Below are 20,830 nucleotides of genomic sequence, written 5' to 3' on the forward strand. Positions count from 1 at the left end.
GGTTCCATGAAAGCTTAATCATTTTCTAAAGCTCAGCTAAGTTCCTCTCTCCCTCTGAAAACTTCCCTAAGGCGTCCATAAGCAGTGGTCACCCCTCATTTGCACTTTCACGGATGACTGTCTTGTGTGAGACTTGGCAATTGCTGAATCTTTAAAAGTCAGCTTTGCTTATGTATCTCCAAAAGTTCTGTGAACCTGTAAATTGCAGAATTAAAACTGAAGAACCTATTTTAAAAAGTTAAGGACCTAGCTACACGAGGGGAGGAGCTACTGAAAGCTGGTGGCTTTGTGGGGAAGGAGACTCTCTTTTGTTTTGGCTGTGGCAACTTGCAAATTGCCTATTCTTCAGTCAATGACCATGTGCATACAGGCAGAATTATTTGGATCCAGTCGGTTAGATTAATTAATTAATTAATTAATTAACTAATTAATTGGTAAATAAATAGATAAACAAACAGCAAGACATAAACATGGGAGGCAGATGTACTGGAGAGTCTTGTAGGGAGCTAGGCACTTCCTGTGAGTAGTTGGAGTCGGGAAGTAGGGAGTAGATGATCAAGATCCATTGTATGCATTTTCAAAATTTTTAAAGGTTAAAATTATAAAAATAATTTTTAAAAATAAACTACAGTGACATTATGTTCTTTAATCAATTTCTAATCACCCATCACTATCAGTAACAACCTTAGTACTACCATTGATCCATCTGGGCCTTTCTTATCAAGAATACTCCAGTTTTTCATAGAATTTGGAATTTGAAAACAAGTATAGTAGCTGTAACATCTACAAAGACATCATCATTGTCTATACCAGCCACCATCTTGATATTTTTCCGGACCAGAGAAAGCATATATTTTAGAATATTAAAATAAGAAAAAAATCTACATATAAAGACCCAAAATTGTAAGGATTGTAAACCTAACAGGAACTTAAGGATGATGTAAACAAATTCTCCATTGGTGAGTAAGAAATTGTCCTTTGAGGTGCTTTTTCACCTAATGTCAAACAGCTGATTAGATTAGTAAAGTAAAAGCTCATGATAACTCATTTTCTTTAATCCCATGTACATTTATAAAACAAGTGACCACACCTTGTCTCTATAGATACATATTAACCTAAGTAAAACCTAAGGAGACTGCTTTAATTAAGACTTTTTTCTTATGTGTCTTGCCTAAAATTATTGCCATACTATTTATGTCAAGGATGACACTGAAGACATTATCATCATTGAAGTTTTCAAGAAACACGATAAGGGAAATGGTGATGTTTGTGGGTGCAATTGAGTGTCAACTTGGAAGTCTTCACTGAAGTGGTAAAATAAAATAGGTGATAAATTCTAAGACAGAGTACCATGCCACCTGTAGAAGATAAAATAGATGATAAATTCTAAGATCGAGTACCATGCCATCTCTAGAAGTGTCAAAGTAAGTCTGAGAATCACAGGAATATAGAGGCCACAAAGATGATGAAGGGTGCCAAAAGAATGGAGAAAAGAAAGAATTTTTTTCTGAGCATTGTTTATTTAGAAGAGGTTAGACTGCACTGCCAGGCTTCCCTTGCCTACTCACATTTCATCTTAAGCTTAAAGAGAGTCTCCTTGACTAAAAACAATTTGAAAGAATGAAGATGCTTCGATTAGGGAAATGTACTGACTTAGAGAGTAACATAGGCATGAAAACTACGAGTGGAGGAGCTAGGTCAAGTTGTCTGCTCTAACAGCTTAGGGTGGGGAATAAGCCTGTACTCCCTTTTCTGTGACCTGCAGCCTTCCTCTACAAAGCTTCATTGGGGAGAATGGATATTCAGTTAGGGGTCCTAACAAAGGGAGCTTCTACCAGAGAGCCAAAGGATCCATATACTATATGTTTCACGAAACCTCCAGAAATGAGTGCAGTGTTGGTCAGGGCCATAGTAAGTGAAAATGTAGACCTGCCCATGGAGTCATAATTAGAGAGATCCAGCCAGGGAAGCTTCAAAACTTTAAGGAAATGTCCATCAGAAAATGAGTTAGCTGACTCCATTAACCAAGTTCAAGAAAGAAGCCAACGATAAACCAAACGCCAATGATCTCACTTCTGAATTTGATCATAAAAGCTTATAACCATAGTTGAGCAAATAAAATAGTACAGAAGGAAGAAAGAGAGGAAGGGGGGAGTGTAGGTTAATTGGTCTGCATTCTCCTAAGCATAATCTAGGCATCTAAATTACACAACCTAATGAGAGGCATAGGAATAGAGACTTTACCACTGAATGAAAACTAAAATATTAATTAATATTCAGACATGTCGAACTGTATAGTGACTGGATATTTCTGAGTTATCAATTTATGAAACATAAAATGATCAGATGTTTGCTTATAGTCAATCATGTCAAAAATACAGTTTATCTTGCCAACATTTTCCACCAGTGGCCTGGGCAACTGATCTCAGAAATCAAATAATAACATCAGATCTGATGACCAAAATGAATCTATGTTTTATTGCATTTCATGAGTCATCTTCCTTTGCTATATCAATTTCAAATTTTACCATTATATGTACTTTAAATGATTGTCAGTATCTAATCAAGATCCTAAAAAACTGAATATGCACTATGTTCATTGTTAGGGATGGTACATAGAAGTTAAAGTTACTAGCCTAACTAGAACTCTCTTTTCCAAATTAAAACAAAACAAAACAAAACAAAACAAATAAGCATCTGAATGCCTCCAAACACTATTTGCATACTTTTGTAATCTGGTGTCATATAATAAATAAATGAATAACAGGATAAAATCAAGTAAGTAGCATAAAGTTTTATTAGTGTACTCTGAACAGTAAGTCTCATTTTAACATCAAGTTCAAAAGAGAACACATGTCATCTCTAAGAAATTCTTGAGAAGGAATGTAGATCAAATTTGTCAGAGAGAAATTACATTCACAACGCAGCAAAATTTCTTAAAATTATTTCAAAGAATTTGTTTCTTTATTTTTATTTACTTATTTAAATTATTATTTTTGTGTATGCGTGTTCTGTTTGTATGCAATGTATGTACATGTATCACATGCATGCTTGGTGCCCATAGAGGTCAACAAGAGTCATTACCACAGAATTCTCATCACAGAGAGTTGTGAGCCAGCATGTGGATGCTAAGAATTGAACCTGGGTCCTCTGCAAGAGCAGCCAGTGCTCTAAACTTCTGAGCCATCTCTCCAGCACCTTAAAACTTTTTTCTCCGTTTTTCTTCTTACCTCAGTTTCTACTTGCATCTAAGACTCTCTTTGCAAATTCTTAAACTCAGAGAAACTCAGAGTATGTGCTGATTTTCTCCTTCTAAGTTCCCTAGTTGATCAGATCTAGGACTTTCCCCTAAGGCCTTTACTCCTCATGATGACAGTAAAGCAAACATTTTCCACATCTTGGCTCTGTTTATCCTTGCCTCCATCATCATGATCAAAGTGCTGAGAAGTGTACATGAGGACAGTAGAGAATGAAAGACCTTGAGCATCATATGTTAATATTTCTATTATTTAAGGATATGTACAAGTTCATAGAATGGGTGTCTCCATGTGCACTTGAGTTACAGAAAGCATTGAAACAGAAACAGCACCATCAAGCCTTGAAAGAGGAAATGAGCTTGGATGTACATATTATGCATGTGTCACTATCCTATCTACTCTCCCATTCTGAATGCTAAGAAGTTGGAATCTGCATGTTCTCAATCACATTTTCTTCTACCTTGGAAAGGTAGTTCCTGAAGAAAGGAGCCTGAAGTGTGAGTCCTAAGAAACCTATAATCAGTTGCTCTCCCTAATTGAGCACTTCTCTGCTTGATTTTAGAAGAAGCATGAAAATGATTTACTGATTTAGGAACTGGGTGGAGTGGACCACAGAAAGACAAATCAAAAACATCTGGAATGAACTATTTGAGAGAGAAAAAGGGGAGAAAAAAAAGTAGTGCTTTCAAATGAAACGAAGTACAGATGATTTGGCCAAATTTAAGCCAAGCCAAACACTCACATTAAACATTGCACTTGGGTCTGGTTCAATGGCAGGAGCCGGCAAGAGGGAGCCTCAGCCAACACTGCATCAGAGGCACATTGTGGAGGGAGGAAATGAGTTTAGTCAAGCCAGCTGTGACTTCAAAGGGGCGGCTCTCCCAGAGAACAGTGGGAAAGGGTTCCCCCTTCAGTGAAGACTGCAAAGTTCATCCAAAGACAGTCCAAAGGGAACAGACTCCAGGAAGAGGCAATTTGCATTCCGTACACAAGAAAGACTATTTTCCTTCCAGGGAGTAGCAGTGACCATCTAAAGAGAAAGGAAAATTATGAAGAAGAGGGGACAAGAAGACAATCCTGATGGGCATCTGAAGACTCATAAAATTGGCATGTCTGTGGTCGCTTTTCAGAAAGATAGACATATCTTTGTATGAATCATGCTTCCAGGCGTGTGAAAGGTGACAACACGGAATTCCTCTTCTGAGAGATTCCCATGGTCTCTGTTCCCCTTTGAACTTCTAGAAAACCTTTATTTCTTTCAACGCGTTTCCTCCGTAAAACTTTCTCAAGGAACACACGGTGGCTTAGACCAGAGTAATACAAAGATAAGCAAGGAGAATCTAGACACATAAACAAAGGCTTATGATATTGAACCAGAAGTCTGTGTTAAAGCAGCGGTTCCCAGGGAGTAGACACCTAAGCAGCAGCAGCAGAGGGGCAGGAGCAGCAGTTAGGAATGGAGACTGGCAGGCTTCAGCCTCAAGGCACTGAATGAGAAAGTCCAGTTGGTTTATGGAGCACCCCCATTTATTCAGAAAAAGTGGTAAACTTGGGGAACCACCTTGAAAATGTAAAGAGCTAGGCTTCTGCAATAGAGGTCCAGTGCATCTGAGCCAAAATTGAGATCCTCTGCCGTGTACAAATCATTTGGTCATCTCCAGTTTAGAATTCTATAGGCAGATCTCTGTTAATTCACAACCATGGGCCTTGGCTTTCTAAATAAACCACAAGAGCTTCAAGGGCAAGTAATGGTTCTTTTGTGCCCCTACTCACCTTTCTTCTTCTAGCTTCAGGCCCAGTTCTTGGAAGATACAGACTCTAGAACTTACTTTAAGTCATTAATTGAGAAAGCTTATGTTCAGCAGGAAGTCTCAGCAAACATGTATTTTCGAAACTTTCTGACTCTTGAATATTCAGAAAGAATAGCTGTTATCTCCTTCAAGCACTCATTGGATGCTTGGATCTCCATTGCAGCATCCTTATCAGGGGTTTTCTCTTCTTATGCTTGGGTACCTCCACTGATGAAGATCATACTATCTCAGGCTGCAGTTTGCTTCTGTTAGACAGCTTCTTTTAGAAGGCACTTCCTTCTTCTGGGTTGAGCACTGCCATCATTTACATTCCATTTGTTAGTTATAATCCTATCCCTCGGGAACTCATAGCAAAGATACTTACATATTAATGTGACATTTTTCAAGTATTTGAAGTTAATAATTATGTAGCATATGACATCGGTTAAACTTGCAGACTCTGGAAGCAGACGCCCTACATTCAAATTCTTGTTATGCCACTTAGTAGCTATGTGACCTCGAGAGAATTATTTACTTGCTCTTTACTCCTTGGTCTATATTAAAAGATATAATAGTACCATTACATCAAAGGGCTTTTATAAGGATTGCAGGAATTAATATATGCATATAAGCCTGGAATACTCTAAGTGCTCTAAATGTTTTAGCTATTATTAATCATCATCATTACCATAAAGATCTTGTCAGTTCTCTGACCTCAGCCACATTTCATTCTGTATTCATTCACTCTGTGGCTTGAATCATCACATATGTTTTGGGGAGATCTCTTTATTTTCCTTCAACCTCTATTCCTAAATGTGGGTGACCAGTTAGGACCACATGAATTGCACTGGCCATTGTAATTTAGGAAGAGATAATGCCTATCCCCTTTAGCCCTGACATTAAAATCCTCTACCCTCTTTATTTCAGTCTATCAGCTACCTGAAGACAAAGAAAGGAATAAAGGATGCCAAGAAGTTACCCATAAGTAGTAGAGATATTGGCTGGAAGAATCAAAATTCCTGAATCAATACACGAAGGGTGTGAGCAAAAAAAATTGCATTTATTCTGTGAAACTACTGAAATTACACAACCTGGACTGACTAATATGATGACTTCCAAATTTATGTCTCTTGTTCATATTGTGCTTCTGAACTCCAAAACTATATGTTTTCTGTTTTATTCCTTCTTTATAAATAAGACCTCAGTTATGGGGGAAAAAAGGTAAACTAGGAGCTTCTGGAATCAGAACATCTCTACTGCCATTTTAGTCCTTCTAGGGACCAGCTATGTCTGTGGGAAGATTACATGAGTTATCCTGAATTCTAATGCTTACTAGTAAATTAAATATGTAAATGTCTATAAAACAGAAAAGTTACTGGTAGATAGTAAATACCCAATAAATGTCAGGTAGTTATGACTAGCATACCCCAAAACTGTTCCTTCCCAAACTGATGTATGATGCTATCATCCAACAGTTGTTAAAAATTTAAAACCCCAAACTAATCTTCAGTCATGTTTTTGTCATTCTCCCACACAGAACAAGCCATTGATAAGTGATTAATTGTATTCACTGAACATTTCTCAGATCCACCCACTTGTCTCCATCTTCTTTTGTTGTACCTTGTTATCCTAGTCAGGACCACCAGCATATCTGGTTCCACTACAGCTACATTTTCAAGTCTGTGCACTTGCCTATGAGATTCATAGAACTATACGGGATTTTTTAAAGTTCAGTCTCATCTTGATAATTCAAAGTTTTAGTGCGTTAATGCCTCCCATTGCTCTTTGACATGACCATATGCCTGACCCATCCCCTCAGCAAACAAATGTACAAAGTAAAGCCTTATGATTACATAATGTATGTTTCCATAATAGAATTAAAATAAACCCCCACTGCTGTATTCGTGGTGGGTTAGAAATCAACATGCTTCTTGAAACTATGTTATGATAGTTACTATACATTCTGAACATCAAAACATTCCTCCCTCCCATGGGAACATATATGAGGTACCATATCAAAAAAGTATAAGGAGATTTTATAAGTCAATTGGAGTTTTGCTGTGAATATCACTCTATATGCTGTGAATGTGTTGCTCTGATTGGTTAAAAAATAAAATGCTGATTGGCCAGTAGCCAGGCAGGAAGTATAGGTGGGACAAGCAGAGAAGAGAATTCTGGGAACAGGAAGGTGGAGTCGGGAGTCGTCAGCGAGACACAGAGAAAACAAGATGTAAAGACAGAACTGAATAATGTAACCAAGCCATGTGGCTAAACACAAATGAGAATTATGGGTTAATTTAAGTGTAAGAGCTAGTCAATAGTTAGCCTGAGCTAATGGCCAAGCAGTTTTAATTAATATAAGTTCCTTAGTGATTATTTTACAAGTGGCTGTGGGGTCCTTGGTGCTGGGCGAACACAGAAAAACCTTCAGCTACAGAGTTGAGTAATAAGACAAGAAACTTTCAAAACTTAATGAAGTACATAATTGGAAAGTGAGGAATGGAAGAAAGTACTAAATGTGGTGTGATCTGAAGAAGGCATTCCTAGAGAAGGAAGCACTGTGGAGCATACCAAGCCTGTCAAGTGACCTCTAGATGAGTCTAGCCCCACCAAGTCCTCAATGTGTGCAGTGAAAAATGTCTCTTAATAACATTTTTTTCATATCTGTGAAATGAACAGGACAAGCCACAACTCCTCTGACTGCTCCTTACAATATAATCACTACCCCAGAACACACTGAGTCTTGAAGAAGCTATGAACTTCCCTTGAGGCTACATCCATTTCCCCAAATTGAAAACAGCTAGGATTATGACTCTCAGTGTATAACTTTTTCATTCATTCATAAGACACTATGTTAACCCTTTAAAAAGAACAAAGCACATGGATAATGCCAAGAAGAAAATAAGTTAAAGAAATACTGCATTCTACAAAGTTAGGATGTTGTTTGTTAGGTTTAAAGAAACAAGTGCTCTCTACTTGGAGAGATGTTATCTCATTTGCCTGAAATGTTGGGGGAGGGAGTGGTTAATATTCAGTTGTTTCTTCTGCTCTCAGAGAATAAAAATGTAAAAATAAATAAATTAATAACTCAATGTGGTCTGTTTCCCACAGCAACTGTATATCCATCCCCAAAGAATATGGGTTTTCTTTAACTTGTTTGGAGTCATAACCAATAGTTGTGTTGCTTTCTCTGGTTCTAATAAAATTCTGTGATGGGTTTTGGGTTACATTCATTCCAGAAGAACCCCTTGTCAATTCCAGAGTGTTCTTTGTTGTCCACAACCACTTACAGTAAATTGGGGGTTAAAGGTCTCTGGTTACATCCACCGGTGAAGTCAGATTCAGCTACACGAGGAACATATTAATGGGTAAAATTTAACATTTGTTTCCATAGACAGAAGGCAACAAATACCCTTGCATTTATTCTCCAAGTCTACCCTTGATGATTCTATATCCCATTGCCTCTTATACCGGAGACAGCAGGATTTCTTAGCAACACTGACCTGAACACATAACCAAGCAGCATGCAGCAAAGCTGTCAAATGTAGTCCTGGAAGTGTTTTTCTCAAAGAGAAGAGGTCAGGTGCCCAAGTTTAAAAATAAAGACTCATAAATCCCTCCAAGAAGTATTCCCTTTCTAATAGTCCCTGACAGTGCCCTAGTATTACTCACTCCATGTTTGAATAATGCAAACTTTAGATCACTGTATTTATCAAGGGAAGGAAATAGAGTCTGTCTCAAAAAGCACATTGATAGTTGATAGCTGTCTCCTGTGCTTTTGCATACTCAAGTGTTCTCTCTCTCTCACTCTTTCTTCCTCCACCCCTCCTTCCTTCCCTCCCTCTCCACCTCTCCCTGCCATACTTCACCAAGCTTTTCCATTTGCTAAACACACTTCTCTGACTTAAAGCTTAAGAATTTGAAGAATTGTAGCTTTGGAATGCACCAATGTAATTGGATCACATTGCATTCCTTCATTATCCAAGCCAAGCATTTCGGTCCTAGATTATCATAGTGTCAAGGTTTTATATCTCTATAGGTACATGTCAGAGTATTGCCAATAGTGTTGAGTATATATTTCTATCTCATCTACCCAAGAATATGTATATATAACATATACAAATATAGGAAGATGCATCATACAAATGATTAGACCTAGATTTTACTCCTCAAATGGTTTTCTCTACCAATACAGTGAGTGGAATTCAAGCCTCAGTTTCCCTTCCTGCATGAAGAGATTTTTTTCTTATTATTCAGATTACTCTAAAATTCAAATAAAAATAATCTGAGTCTTGGGGGTTAATAGTACATTTCTAGAAGAAAGTATTGCCTTAGAATCATGAAAAATTAGAATATTTGTGCACTGAAAAGAAACAGCATCTGTCATCTCCTCAACCTTTTAGCAGTGCTCTTTGGAAGACCGGGAGCCCTGTCCTGAGCAGGCGGCAGACACCTCCTATTTCCTGTCTAGCATCATTCTGAAAAGTACAGTCAAGTGGGACAATCAGCCCATGGTTTGAAAGAAGCCCGAGTTATTTTGAAAATCTAATTTTCAGGCCTTTTCCCCTGGGTGAGTAGTTATATTCATTTAATCCAATGGTTTATGAAAACACAAGAAGTTGGAGCTCTGCTTTCCTGCTCTAGCTGGCTTGCAAGGTCCCGTGCACCACAATGGCTAAGTATAAATGTGAATTGCTTGAAACAACCCAAATGCCCAATCACCACAGAAGTGCATCATTGAATGGGCCATTGTATACCTGTAAATGATCATGAAAATCCTTTCTGGGTATGAAAAAGCACCAGTGTTATAATCTTAAATACTAACACAGGATCCAAAATTGTGTACCACGTATTGACTGTGTAAAAGCATGTTTCATTGGTCACAAGGAACTCAAGACTGAAAAACGGGGGGAAAAGCTGCTTCTTTCATTTGTCCATTGTTTTATATATGCAAGGGATTCTGTGAGGCAGGCTGCTAACTCTCCCAGGTCATCGTAATATTACAAATGCAGTTACTCTGGACATGATAAGATTATGTTTTAATCAAACACTCCAAAAACTGAAAATCAGTAGAAAATACATTAATATAGCTAAGTTGTGAGCATCCTTGCTAAGGCAAGCCAACTTTGTTGTTCTCAGAATACTCACACTACCCTTCAGCTGGGAAAAAATTATCCCCCACAAAGCTTGTTTTAGGGAAGAGTGTTTAGCATTTAGTTTAATTTACTGAACATCTGTATCTAAAACACCTCTGGCAACACAGTGCACTATAGAGATCCAGGTGTTTTCCCACATGATCACATGGCTACTGGGAGTTGTGGCTTACTGTAGCTAATCAGAGAGTATCACACTACACAAGCCTAGCCCAGGAAAAAGACCAAAAAGTTCAAAACCAAAATCTAAAATGTCTATTGACTACACATCACTTTCACATTGTAAGGCAGAATTTTTTTCTATTTGAATCACAGTAAATTGGAGAGAGAGAGAGAGAGAGAGAGAATGTTCTTGTCACCTTGTCACCTTCAGGCCTTATCACAGTACCATTTCAATAATTTAAATATCCAGTCCAAAAATTTAGCACTTTTTCAGGCTAATAATTAAGTTGGCATATGACACTGTCCACTAATGAAATTTAAATTTTTCCTTCCAAGACAACTTGGGCTCCAACTTCACTTCACACATGGGATCCTGCCATGAGGAAGAGAGCAAGACTGCTATCTGTTTTCTGTTCTTCTTGCACCTCTTCACCTTTCTCTTCCTCGTAGCTGCCTTCGGGCCCATCAGCATTGAGGAAAGTCAAAGAAGAGAGAGAGAGAGAGAGAGAGAGAGAGAGAGAGAGAGAGAGAGAGAGAGAGAGAGAACATTGTTAGACTCAGACAACATCTGGTCTTGGTGTGCTCTGGAGTGAGAGAATCCCAGTGCAGATGAGCTCTCAAGAAGTATCTATTGGGTGGAGTATTATTCAGCTGTTAAAAACAAGGACACCAGAAAATTTGCAAGCAAATGGATGAAGCTAGAAAAAAAAATAATCCTGAATAAGGTAACCCAGACGAAGAAAGACAAATATAGTATGTACAGGCTTATAAGTAGCTATTAGCTGTAAAATAAAGAGTAACCGTACTACCATCCACAGACCCAGACAGACTAGATGACAAGAAGGATTCATTGAGGGTTGGCTGGATCTCCCTGGGAAGGGGAAATAAAGAGATTTTTGTGAGTGGACTGAGTGCAGGTGGGGATGAGAATTTGAGCGATCAGGTTGCATGGTACAGGGGAGGTCAGGGGAACTGAAAGAGACTACTGGAACCTGGGGGCATTTGGGGTAAAAACCTGTCACAAGGGAATCTCCCAGGAATCTACAGGAATGACCCCAGCTTAGACTCCTAGCGAAAAAGTAGCCTGAATTGGCCATCTCCTATGTCCTGATTTGTACCTAGCCCAATTGTCATCAGAGGCTTCACACAGTCAGCTAACCTGGGCTCACTGGGGCTCACAGAGACTGAACTAACAGCCAGGGAGCCTGCATGGGACTGACCTAGGCATTTGGCATATATGTTACAGTTGTGTAGCTTAGGGCTCTTGTGAAACTCCTAACAGTAAGAATATGGGCTGTCGTCGCCTCTTTTACTGGCTTTTGGGACCCTACTCTTCATGTTGGCTCAGCTCACCGTGCCCAGCCTTAATACATGGGGAGGTGCTTACTCTTACTGAAACTTGATACACCGTGTTTTGTTGATACTTATGCGAAACCTGTCCTTTCCTAAACAAAAACCAAGGAGGAGTAGATTGGGGGTGGGGGTGGGCTTTAAATGGGATGGTGGTGGAGGAACTAGGGGGAGGGAGGTGTACAAAATAAATAAATAAATAATTTGAAAAAAAAAAAAAAGAAGTGTCCATTGGTGCCTCAGGAATTCCTCATGGGGCCTCTTCCAGAGTCTCAGCTGCTGACCCATCTCTTACCTCCATCTTGCTCTCCCAACTCCATTTCTTGAACTTCTGACAGCCTACCACTCTGCTGAGTCACTTGGCACCTGTGTGTAATTCTCTTGGCCAGGGAGACTTTCAAAATGATACAAACCTAACTCCCCATACCTTCAAACGCCTTTGCACTCCCCAAATATAATTCTACCTAATGCTTCCTGCAAGCCGAGAGCTACAACTCATTTAAGGTCCTCTGGTAGACATATGCCAGACCTCGGGGTTTCTTATGTCCTGAATTTGAGGTCCTTCTCAGCAAACTTGTCCCACTCGGCATATAAAGGGGACAAATGCTAGCCTCTACATGCCAGGCCTACAGTGAAGGGTGATGGTATGTGGCCACAATGCTAAATTTTAGTATCTGACTGATTGAACTGATTTAGCTTCTGACTGATTCAGTATCAACCAATTTGTAGATTTAGAAAGACTCTGTTATAGTTTTTCCCTTGTATTTACCTAGATTCATTTTATGTTAGCAAAATGTTTGAAAAATACATAGTTAATATAAAAATACCATATAAGTTCTGGTTTGGGAATAATTGTTGTGATTTTCTATTTTTTTTTCTTTTTTCCACAAATATATCACAATGAACACATTTTCTATGTTCAAAAATGTTTTCTATTTTTTCCTATTTTTGATAAGTTAAGAATCCTACCTCTGAATAGATCCTGACACCATGTAATGACTCAAGTAAACACCTGAATTATACTTACATTTTTTTCTTTAAAAATCCACATAATCAGTCCTCCTCAGTACTCCATTTTTCCTAACAGTGTCTCAGAAGTGAAATGTTAAGAGTCTTCACAATCCTGCATTTAGATCAGATCCAAAGTAAGTCAAAGATCTGCCAGATTAACCTCCAGTTGTATCACTCTGGCATCCTGAGGAAACTGTTTATCTCCCATGATGTCACCCAAAATGTTGCTTGTCAATGCCTCTCTTTTCATCTGACAGATTGGCTAGTGCCCCATTAAGATCAATGGAAGCCACCAGAGAGGAGAGTCAAAGCAGGACCGTTAAAAAGGAGAACTACCCAACATGACTCTCTTCATGCGTAACCTAAACAAGAAAATAAATTCATTTTCTCTGTAATAAAGAGCACGCTGTCTGCTGAAACAACTATAAAGGTATTGTCTAAACTAAGGCGGTACAGCCTTGGCTCTACACAAAATGAGTTCAAGGTCTGTAAGGTCCAGGTCCAAACAAATGGCTATCTGCCAGTGTATCTCATGAGAGCTGATGTTGTCAGTGAGCTAGAAGGGAAAACCTGTGTTCACCTCAGCTGCCAACTTTTCAGCTTCCATCCTAGCCATCAAATGGAAAAAAAAAAAAAAAAAAAAAAAACACTCAAATTTTGAGCACTGTAGGAGCCCAGCTCGTCTATAAGGCTAATCAGGATTGTGACAATAAGTAGTAAACCTTCATTGATCATTGATGATGAGTCTGCAATGCTAGGAGTAGTCTATGTGTGGTATGCCACTTAATCTTCAATGGGGCAAGAAGCCAGTGCTGCCATGATGAGCACTGGGTATCAAAAACTGATCTCTAAGAGGTTAAATAACTTCCCGATGATCATTCAGGATACAAGTGTTAGACCTTTAGACTTGACCTTTGCACTAAGGACTTTTTAAGCCTGGAACCTAAATTCCTGTTACCACTCTTCCTGTCCCACCTCCAAAACCCAATCTTTCAGGGGGAACTCTGGTATAGCTATAAATTTTCTCTGGTCCTGTCCAGCTCCCACAGCCTGTGGTCCCACAGCTGCTCAGGCCCTAGTAAACCAGAGGCTTATATTGCTTATAAACTGTATGGCCATTAGCTCAGGCTTATTACTGACTAGCTCTTACACTTAAATTAACCCATTTCTAGTAATCTATAAGTTGCCATGTGGACGTGGCTTACCAGTCTGCTGGCATGTTGTTCCTTCAGTGGTGGCTGGTGGCTGCTTTGCCTCTCTCTCCTTTCTCTTCCTATCTGCTTGGATTTTTTACCTGCCTCTAAACTATGTTGCCATAGGCCAAATGGCTTTATTTTTCAACCAATAGGAGCAACATATTTTCACAGCATATAGAAAGATATTCCCCCATTGCTCTGGTCCCTTAAGATGTGGTCCAGAGTCTCTCTGTAGCATGGTGGGAGAGGGGAGGGGGATGACACACCTCTGTTTCCCATCATTCCTGTGTTTCTTTTCTCTAATCCTACCAGTTCTGGATCCCTTTTATGTACTGACAAATACAGCTTTGCTTACCTCTCAAGGGCAGGGAAATGTGGCATTTCACAGTGGCATAGCCAATTCACTCACACCACTGATCTCATCCTACACTGTGATGATTCTTTGCTTTTGTTTTAAAGGTTCTTTCCCTTCTCTGCCAAACAAACGATCTTCTAGTCTCCTGTGCAAATATCACTTCTTTCATGCATCCTTCCCTGGCCTCTTTGTCCCTGCACTTGGCCTCCTTAATTCTACTCCCCTTTATGCACATTGTATACAAGGCATAAGATACAATGAACAGAAGGCCAAATATGGCTTTCTGCCTGGTCCTGAAAGATAAGGTCCTGAGGGGGGAAATTCAAAGGAAAAAATATGCAATCAGATATGAATCACAAATTACAGTGGAAATGAATAAAGTTTTATTGGTAAACAGCCATAATTTGTTGAGACATTGACTATGGTGACTTGTACTATAATGGCAGAATTGAGTTGTTTTAATGAAGGTAAGTGTCCCAGTGTCTAAAGTATTTTTTATTTTGCTTTCTATACAAAAAGTATTTGTTGCTGATCCATGCATTAGATTACTATCACGCAATGTCTCAGAGGATTGAGCATCTACATCACTAATTTTGATAATTCCCACACTCAGAACAGGGCTTTCTTCTTAGTAGACACTTAAGTAGGCACATGAGTGGAATTATAGCAAGTTTTTAGGTAAGATGGTACACTTACAATCAAGAATCTTGGCATGTAAAATCATGTCTGCCAATGCCATCAAATATCAAAATAGGGTATTTTGGTAAACACTGTTCACGAAAGAGTAGTGTAGTAATCAAGTCCTCTTGTCAGAAAAACTCACTACCACCTGTATGCAGCAGGGATAGATGCAGTATTAAGAGTCCTTAAAGAGGGAATCATAAAGAGAGTCAACCACTTTAAGAGTGTGTGTGGTCGGCTGTTGAGATGTGTAGCTGGCTGATAGGGACCACGACGGGGGTGGGGGGGTGGGGGAGGAGGGGCAAGAAAAATACCCAAACCTCACTCATTTTCTCCCTCTTTCTTTCCTCTGCTGGGTCACTCTAGTAATGAAACTCAGGTCCTGGAGCCCTGTCAGTTCCATGCATGGAACTTCACTTCTGGGAAACAGAATGAGGTGGGAAATGACAGACAAATTAAAGGAGATAAAGATCCTCAGGTGACCTCAGTGACAAGCTAGATGCATTCTTTGGCATTCAATTGCCTCACTTAGAAAATTGACAAACTTGATTATATGATCTCTACAAAAAGCAAGTCGGCAGTGATAATAGGAGCTTTGTTAAGATTCTGTTATGTCCTACATCCCCTGCTGTCATATCACCTCTGAAGAGATATCATCTGCCTTGACAAGAGAAGAAAAACTGAGGCTCAGAAGGATGGTGCAAAACATGCATTGGTAGTCAAATCAGTCATGATGCTACATTTTCCTCCTGCATTTTCACGCACCCTAATCCCAACCTGTTTTACACTGACAGTTACAACAGTTGCCTGGGCATGTTATCATTCAAATTAAAGTTAGCACTGATCACTAGGTTTTATGATACTGCTCAGCTCTCCCAGATTTACTGAACCCACACAGCTCTCCCTGATCTTACATTTACTTGCCCATGGTCACTAACTCACTGTCTCCACACGCATAGATTGAGGCATCTAGGGAAACAGAGTACTTTGTGCCTGACTTCCTCCTTATTGTTATGGTAATGCAATACTTGGGTAGGGATCTTAGTAAAAAGGCTCTGGTGATGCATATTCCCAAGTTTTCTGAGAAATATATGGCAAATAGACTATTAGAGGTCTGACCCTCGTATGTTTATTTATTTATTCTGAGCAGTTTACTAAACACTGGAACCCTTGTGCATCATAGCATAGATGTGATTTCTCACTTATTCATGCCATTAATAATTGACACCATTAATAACACTGTAATGCCATTAATAATTGAACACACAAAATGGAATTCTCTGGAATTAATTTATTATCGTTAATTTTCTGTGCCAGCTTACCAGAACTCATTAGAATGGTGGGCAAGGTCTGTGCATCAAATTATTTAACTAGTAATCTTCAGGCTTAAAAGGCCAAGGAATTATGGAATTTACTTCAACCACTTCCTGTTCTTGCCATTAATAGCCCCTCTTCTAACTTTTCTCTATCCAGAGGAGAGGAAAGAAAATTTTTGTGAATAAATCCAGAGCAATATATATATTGCTCATTCTTGGCTCCTAAAATGTGCAGTAAAATATAGAGGAGAGAGGATAGCTGCCTAGAGAACCACAGAGTCTTTCAGTAAGCATGTCCTTGAATCTAGTCCTCCCAGGTCCAAAGCTCAGGCCTTGTCTTGCCATGAACTCCCACGGTCTGGAGCTATACTGATGCCTGAAATCTTAAGGTAGATTTTCAGCTCAGTTTTGGTAACCATAAATAAATATGTTGAATAATAAATGCAAACTCTTTTAGAAATTATTCATGCAAGGATTAAAATCTACAACTCTTTCCAATTTTCACTTAAACACAGTCAGATCTTCACTTTGAAATGGACCAAAATGTGTTGATATTTACATCCTTAAGTGTATTAAGAGTATCTAGGGCCTCATTCACCCCTCGATGAGGAGCAACAGGCAATTAATGACTGTTGAGAGACAGTCTACCCCAGGGATGAGCCTCCTAATCAGTTATCCAATACCAAATGGTCAGCTCTTCAATCCCAACACCATACATCTGTGCAACACTAAATGAAGGCAATAGTGTGTATTTACGTGTGTGTGTGTGTGTGTGTGTGTGTGTGTGTGTGTGTGTGTGTGTGTATAATAATTAAAGAACAGACAAAGCAGTAGAGATAGTATATGGAAGAAGAAAGAGGGCTTGGAGCTGGAGAAAGGAGAACTGTGGGTGAGAGAGCAGAACATGTATCAGGGGATTGAAAATGATCAAAGCATATGATTTGCATACATAAAATGACATAATAAAACACACTATTTTGTACAATTAATAAATTACAATGAAATAAATTTATTAAGCAACTAATATTATCTAATTATTGCCAATGCTTGTTACCAATTTTATTTTAATGTGTTAGGCAGTCCAGGCTATTTTTGGTTTGGGGGTCTTTAGAATTGTTTTTCCTTATTCCCCCAGTGATATGCGCAAATAGGTTATCATGCACTCTAGAATAGAAATGTGATAGCTTTTCCATCTCTCTGACCTCACTTAACCCTCCTCGTGGATTTAGTCTTCTTGATTAACCAGAGGGGAAAACCTCTGTCATGGTATCACCTGGACACTCTGATGAAGGATGCTAAACTCCAGTGGCAGAAATCGTCTTATCCCTGATGAAACTTATCAGCTATTAATTACTTCTCTCACCGGACCAGGAATCCATCAGCATCAGATGGTAGTCAGTGGTCTAACAGGAGAAAACATCTGATAGACACATGTGCTTGAATTTGAAGCTCTTCCCCTGCTTTCCATCAAGGTTTAAATTGAGTATTGCTTTAAAGTGTGCTTAAAACACAGCTTTTAAAAAATAATCACGGGTTCAACTCAAAATGCTATGGCTTCTCAGCACAACCTATAATCAGGTATGTTAAATATTGATTCACTTACTTGTCTATCACCTTTCTGTCTCTCTCTGTGTCTCTCTGTCTCTCTCTCTCTCTCTGTCTCTGTCACTCTCTGTCTCTGTCTCTCTCTCTGTCTGTGTGTGTGTGTGTGTGTGTGTGTACCTTTGTACATACATACATACATACATACATACATACATACATACATATATACATATGGTTAGGAATTTTCCTAAATGGTAACTTAATAGCTAATGTTTACTTTTTGAATGAATGAATAAATAATTTCTAGTTTTTTAAGCTCCTAAAATCTCAAGAGGAAGACACTTTCAAACCATTTGTTTGTCTCAAGTCTGTGCTCCTGTGCTCTGTCTTTATTTTGAACATCTCCTGGAAGATCTCATGCTCTGCCCAAAGGCACCAAGCTAGCTGTCCACACTCCATCACCATCCTCTAAATGTCCATGGGATGTTTAATTATGTGTTCGGATATCAGTAATGTATGTCCTCTTCAATTCCAAAAGCCTTGACAGAGGATTATCAATTGTATTGATCTTTTTTTTTAATCCAAGAAACAGTATTTGGTATCATTGTCATTCTCTGTTATATTTTCTTCAATTTCATTGACTTTTACTCCAACTTTCACTATTCCTTTCTGTCTCTTTACTTAGATTTAATGAATTCATCTTCTCTAGATCCCTAGGGTGGTTATAGAGCTTTCTTCTCTTTCAGTACACATGTCCAATGGCAGCTGCATTTTATGCTGCTGTTTTCGTTGTATGCTTTCCTTTTCATCCATTTCAGTTTCGGTTTGTTTGTTTTTATTGAGATTTTTCCTTTGAACAATGTATATTTGGAAGTGTTTTGCTTAATCTCCAGGTTTGGGAGGATTTTTTTTTCATGTTATCTGTCTATTGATTTTCAGTTAAATTCAAATGGCTGAAAGCAGACACTGTATGGTTTGTATTATTTTAAAATTTTAAGGTGTGTTTTATGGCCCAGAATTTGGTCTATCCTGGTGAATATTCCATGCAAGCTGTTATTGTTGGATGAAGTGACCTACCTATGCCAATTTTATCCAGTGATTGATGGAGTTATAGAGTTCAACAATGGCCTCACTGATTTTCTGTCTACTAAAGCTGTCCATCTTTGATAGAAGACTGCTGAAATCTCCAACTGTAATAGTGGATTAACGAATGTCTCTCTTTTACTCCCATCTTTCTTTATTTTCCCCATATATCTTTCTGTCTCCAACTTCCTCTGCCTTCTATCCTCAGAGTCCAAGGACAACACCCAAAGCTCTAACTCATTAAACGTGTTTTCTTCCTATTCCTTCCAGGCCACTAATGCAATGCTAACCCAACAAAGGCTCCGTTAATCTGTTGGGGAGTTCTGGAAGGAAGAAATGTTGCCTCTTCTAGAGACTCACATGCACTAAAAATAAGTGAGTCTTTTTGCCCCTGGTTCATTTAGTCACAAATTGTAGGCCACCCAAGGACAGGCATGACCTCAGAGTAGATGGCACTTCTGTAGCTGCATCGGACACTGAAGGGCCTGATGGTTGCAGTCATCAGCAATTCTTCCACAAGGGCTAGGCAGTAAAATACTTTGTCTACCGCACCCTTCTCCTTATAACATACCTAGAACTGAGTGTACAATTCTTTCATCACAAATAGAAACCTTAAGCAATCATGGCTTCTTAGGTTTACATAAGATGTCTCTGGGTAGGGTGTCTCTCACATTGGTTTAGTATATCAAAAACACCAATAGTGGCTGGCAAGAAGGCTTGCTGGGTCACGAAAGCTGCCGTCAAGCCCGAGGACTTCAGTTTGACTCTTGAAATCCTCAAAGGTGGAAAGAGAAAACCAACCCCAACAATTTTTCTCTGACCTTTGTACATATGCTATGGCATGAGAACCATGTGCACACATCACACACACACACACACACACACACACACACACACACACACACACACACAAATAATGAATGAAATGAAGCTTTAAAATGTCAATAATTTTCTTGCCACTGTCATCTTTTTTGAAAAGTGGCAACTATCCTGGTCATATTCAAGGCAGGCATAAGAGCTATCACCACAAAACATTCCGTTTCATTGGAAAATCAAGACCTTTTTAAAATCCCACGAAGAAGTTTTTCCTTTTCTAAGATCTCTTTGGCCCAAACTGAAATGTATCAAGGCTTTCCAGACTGCTCAAAGACTGAGAATGGGATTTTCATAATTGATTAACACCAATAAGAATTCACTGCTATTTCCCTCAGGCCTAAATGGGATGTCTCCATCAAATTCCACCCCCCCCCCCCGGGTCTCAGGGATTTATGTGAAAGAAGGGGTGGAAAGATTTGAAGAGCCAGAGATGATGGATGACTTCACGGAAGCAGTGTCTTCCAGACACAACGGGAGTGATGCACATCTGAACTCACAGTGACTAGGGCAACTTTAACAGGACCTGCACTAGTCCAAGCCAGACAGAGTCCCAGAGCTGAAATGAGGAAGTAGACATGAACTCCTATCCCTGAAGAGCTATCTGCAATTGATTAGGCTTTCAAAGGAAAATTAGAAAAAAAATTCGCTAACAGCGAGTCTCCCTGGGTATATTAACCACACTTCACGGTAGGCTCCACGCCCAGGAGTAGTTGGCTTATGTAAACCAAACTCAACGGTACATTTGTAGACTTCTTGTCTCACATTGCTTTGTTTGTACATTTTTCTTTGTCCTATTAGTCTTTTGCTTGTATATTTTGATTTCTGTTTTAGTGTTTTGTGAAAAAGTATGTCGTGTGTATTTCTTGGTTTTTGTCTGTTTGATTGATGGATTTTTTTATCATATCATTCTTCATTGATTCTTTGGGAAATTCACATCATGTACCCCAATCCTGTTCATCTCCCAGTCCCTCCATATCCACCCCTCACACTTCAGCATTTCCCCCAAAAAGAATCCCCCCAAATTAATTAAAACCAAACTAAAATAAACCAAAACC

The sequence above is a fragment of the Peromyscus californicus genome, unplaced genomic scaffold (genome assembly GCF_007827085.1).
Source record: "Peromyscus californicus insignis strain IS unplaced genomic scaffold, ASM782708v3 Scaffold_20__1_contigs__length_68692818, whole genome shotgun sequence".
Classification (NCBI taxonomy): Eukaryota; Metazoa; Chordata; class Mammalia; order Rodentia; family Cricetidae; genus Peromyscus; species Peromyscus californicus.